Consider the following 4791-nt stretch of genomic DNA (forward strand, 5'->3'; position numbering starts at 1 on the left):
GCTGGGAAGGGGGAAGAGGAGAGGACCGCCAGGCTCTGGGGCCGGGGGCTGCTCTGTGCGGCAGGTGGTTTGGAAAGGACCAGGCGGTGACGGCAGCGACCTCGGCAGTAAGGTCTGAGAGGAGCAGAGCCGGGCAGAGGGCCGAGGCAGGGAGGAGCCGGAGCTGGAGCTGGAACCGGGCACAGCAGGTGCAAGCAGGAGGGGAGGGCTGCCGGGCCAGAGCTCATGGCCTGGGAGAACGGTTTTAACTCAGGCAGGAGGAAAGTGGTAACTGCTGTGGCCTGGCTGTAACCAGGTTTTAGGACCTCCATAGGAGGTGAACGCAGGGGTGTGGCTGTAGCACAAAGTGATCTGCAAGTCTGGGCCCAGGCGTCCCTCTCCGCCTCGCCCCTGCCCTGTGCACGTGTGAGTGACACTGCAGGCTCGCAAAGCCTCCGTGAGCAGCGAGGGCAGCGTGGGCCTGCAAGGGAGGGCGCCGAGGTCTCCACATCGGGGTCAAAGCCCTGAAAATGACCTGCAGGCGACACAAGCTCGAGGTGGCCACGGCAGGGATGGAACAAGTCCCAGGGCCCGGGTGGGAGCTGCCCTGGCTCGCTGCTCCGTCCTCCCCACACTCCACGGCCCCTCTGCCTTCTGCCTTCTGCCAGAAATCTGTCCTTGCTCCAGACTCACCTGCCTGTAGAGAAATGAGAACATGAAGCTCAGAGATATCCTGGGGCCTTTTATCCCCATGTAGTTCAGAAAGTCAGAGATGCAGTAGACGATGTGGTCAGACAGCTCTTTGCTGGTCCCCTGCATGATCTCAATGGGGACAGTGTAGATCATGTTGTGCATTTCCACCGTTCTCTCTTTTTGCTATATATTTTCACCAGTAGACCACAGAAATTCGTTCCTCTGGGATCCAGGGCCAAAAATCACCATGCTCTGTCCCACCTAGGGTGCTCTGGATGAAGAAGGGCAGCATCTTTACAGCATTGTTGTGCGTCTGCTCTCTCTGCCCCGGCTCCATCTCAGCCCCTCTTCTCCTCAGCAGCACATCCTTGGTGAGGAAGAAGTGGGCCAGGGTCTCCTCAATATACTGGTGCGGCTCAGTCAGGCGGCAGGTCACTGCGGTCACCATGGTGGCCCCCTTGCTACTGCCACTCTCCAAGAGGAATCAGAGGTCGAGTCTGGCACCAAGCGGTCAGAGTTCTGTGAAAATGCTGGACATACTGTGGGTGCATCTTGTAAAGAGACATGTGGACACCAACTGTGGTCCACAGCCTGGGCATGCCCTTGTTATCACGTGGGCTGTTCCAGATGGCACCCAGCTGGTAGCCATGAGGTTGGCCGAGTGAAAGGAGACGAGGGTGTACACATGCTAGACTGATATACAGTCGTCACCTGATGGCTCTACTCCCAGGTGGTTCAGGATTTCTTTGTCGTTGTGGAGGCCTTCCTTATTCTTTTTGATGGCTGACATATCACTGGTGTTGAACTTCCCTTTGGTGAGCAGCTCTGGGGTGATCTTCCCTTCAAATAAGAGGCCTCTCTTGGCCATCCTGACTAGAATCAGTTGAACCAACTCCTCCAGGTACTTGCCACTAACCATCTTCTCAAACAGCTCTTTTCCAGGGTTGAGGGAGTCCTGGTCTATCTCTCTGTCAAACTCAGTCCAGATGTCTTCCAGAGACCCATCATCCCCGAAGGCTCCCCATTCTGTGTTCATAGACAACTTCCCCTCGTCTCCTTCTACCTTCCTCCAGGTAGAAGCTTTGATGCCCGTGCCAATGATCAGACTGACTTCACAATGCTGGTTGTGATAGTCACAGGTCACATGGCCCCTACCATGTCGTTCACCACCGCTAAGATGTTGGCTTTAAAGTCCCCTCGCTTTCTGATGGCTTTGTCAAGCATCTTGACCACATCTGCTCCTTCCACATGGCTCACTTTCAATTGCTTCCTCCAGGTGATGAAGATGCCTCATCTAGTTTGAATTGTCAGCAAGGGAAAGAAAACGTGAGGCCCGCAAGTAATTTCTTATCCTGAATATTCTTTTTCTCCATGAAGTCTCCTAGGCACTCAACAACATGATGGAAAAGCTGGCTTCCACTGCCATTCTCTCATTAAATTTTCTTTCATTATAAAATGCAACTGTCTGGGGCCACAGGTGGCGTAGTGGTTATGGCACTGGGCTCCCACATGGCTGACTGCAGTTCAAGTCCCAGACCTGGGGATTTGAAATTCATGCTGGGTGCACATGGTGTGGGAGCCCGGAATCCCAGGAGGGGAGTAGAGGAGAAGGGATTGTGGCATGGCCGTCCCCCTGGGGAGATTTCTCACTCTCCATTTCACTGTCTCTCTCTCTGGCGAGTACACGGCTATAACCTTAAAAAAAAAATTCTGCGACTGCCTAAAGAAGAGCCCTGTGAAGCTGCAGAGCGCTCGGCGGGGTGAGTCCCAGGGTGTCAGGAGTCCCGCTCTCACACACGCAGATGACAGTGAACCCCCAAGGGTGGGTGAAGCATCTCCCCCAGGTCGCCTGTATTAAATAGAGGCAAGGTGTTGGCTGCGCCGAAGCTGAACACAGCCCAGCCGGTTCACGCCTGCCACGTTCAGGAGGCCACGCCGGGTCCCCTCACCCTCAGCAGCTGCTGCTGTTTCCTCCAGGGCGTCGATTCTGGCAGGCAGCATGGGGGTGGGGCGCTTGCACGGTGGGGTGCTCTCGGCTCTCCAGGGCTGCGTGGGTGAGAATTTCTTTTCCTTCCTTCCTTCCTTTTTCTTCTTTTTTTTGTTCTTCTTTTTCTTTTTCTTTCTCTTTTTCTCTTTTTCTCTTTCTTTCTTTCTTTCTCCTTTCTTCTTTCTTTCTTTCTTTCTTTCTTTCTTTCTTTCTTTCTTTCTTTCTTTCTTTCTTTCTTTCTTTCTCTTTCTCCTTCCTTCCTTCCTTCCTTCCTTCCTTCCTTCCTTCCTTCCTTCTCTCTTTCTTTCTCTTTCTTTTTTTGTAAAGAGTTTTTGCCATAGGGCATGTGTGCTTGCTGCAGTCCCTCCTCCTTTCAGGAGTTTGGTCACGCACACACGTGTGACTGGTGTGATTTTCAAACCGCCAGGTCCAGGCCTGGAACCAGGATCGGCCATGTGGGAGTCCAGTGATGCAACCACTATGCCGTCTGCTGGCCCCACCCACACTGTCTTTTTACTACCGAGGTTTCTTCGTTGTTGTTCTTCCTTTCTTTTTAATGAAATACTTCCTTAAAGAGCGATATCCGAGACATGACACATGTCCTGGGTCCCACTACTGGGACTGTGGGTGACGCTGGGATGTGAATTCTAGAGCTTACTTAGGTGGGAGTCTTGTACCATCGTGTCATACGATTCTTTCTCTGGGTGACACATTTATGTGGGAGCACGTGTCCTTGTTCTCAGGAAACAAACACGTGTATTTCAGAGTAAACGGGCCTGACGCCTGCTGTTCTCTTGAAAAGTGTTACAAATGCCATGTGTGCACGTGTGTGGAGAGATTCAGAATAAAGCAAACGTGGCGAAGTCTGCTTGTAAATATGTGCAGAGCCCCTTTCTGTATGTCTAACATGTGATCCCAAGCTAAGGGGCAGCCGGGTTTAGAAAAAGCACAAGGGTTACTGGAACCTTTGGATAATGAGGTGTCCGTGAACGTCTGGCCGAGGTGCACCCAGGTTTTCTGTACTCTCTCGACCACGTCCACCAGTTTACAGTTCTTTTCCAATAAGACGTATTTGAAGTGTGCTTTTAATCTTTTTTATTCTTTTTTTTTGGAGAAGGTTTTTGCTATAGGGTGCATGCGCTCGCCAGAAAGACAGAGAGAGAGACAGAGAGACAGAAAGCGAGAAATCACCCCCTCAGGGGGGATGGCCACGCCGCAATCCCTTCTCCTCCATTCTCCTCTCGGGATCTTGGGCACGCACGCACACGCGCCTGGCGTGAGTTTAAGCCACCGTGTCCGGGATGCGAACCACGGTCAACTACATGGGAGTCCAGCGACATAGCCATTAAGCCAACTGCTGGTCCCCAAGTGTTCTTTATTACCTTAGTTCAGACTTAATTCAGCTGTGACAGGAAACCCACAACAATAGCTTAATCAGTGTGGAATTAATTTTTCTCTCGGGTAGGAGGACTGGAGAGGGGACAGTCCTGCCGGTGAAGCTGCTGGGGCTGGGGTGCCACCTCCTCTTGTTGGGTATCCTCTGGCCCAGCAGGGCTGCTTGGGTGCCAGTGCTTTTACATTTCCCAGCCAGTGGGAAGTGAAGGGAAGGAGGGACACAGAGACTCGTGGCAGCTGTCACAACACAAGACTTCCTGGAAGCTGTCACTCCCTAGTTTCATCTCATTGGCCAAAGTATAGCCTCATGGCCCAAGTAGCTGCAAGGTACCTGAGGAATGAAGTCTTTATTCTGTGTATTTCTGGGCCCCTTTCAAAATCATGGACTTGGGGCAGGCAGGTGGCATTGTGGTTAAGGCCCTGGACTTCCCACCTGGCCGACTGCAGTGCAAGGTCCAGACCGAAGGGCTTGCTTTCTCACTCTCTCTCTCTCTGTGTTACTCTCTGGTGAACCCACATGCCCTATAGCAAACTTAGAAAAATAATAGTGGGGACCAGCAGATGGCGTCATGGTTACATTGCTGGATTCCCATGCAGTCGACCGCTGTTCGAGTCCTGGACCTGGCAGCTTAAAATTCACGCCGGGTTCATGTGTGTGCGTGTCCAAAATTCCGAGAGGAGAATGGAGGAAAAGGAACTATGGCGTGGCCACCCCCCACCCCCCCCCCCGCAAGGGG

At 52.6% G+C, this 4791-nt stretch overlaps 1 pseudogene; it reads right to left on the reverse strand.

The window, feature by feature from the left end:
• Positions 1-2673, reverse strand: part of LOC102480697 (hexokinase-1-like) — a 26550-nt pseudogene extending 23877 nt beyond the window's left edge.
• Between the last annotated feature and the right edge of the window lie 2118 nt (positions 2674-4791).

This window comes from Tupaia chinensis, unplaced genomic scaffold (assembly GCF_000334495.1).
Source record: "Tupaia chinensis unplaced genomic scaffold, TupChi_1.0 Scaffold000283_1, whole genome shotgun sequence".
In the NCBI taxonomy this organism is placed as follows: domain Eukaryota; kingdom Metazoa; phylum Chordata; class Mammalia; order Scandentia; family Tupaiidae; genus Tupaia; species Tupaia belangeri.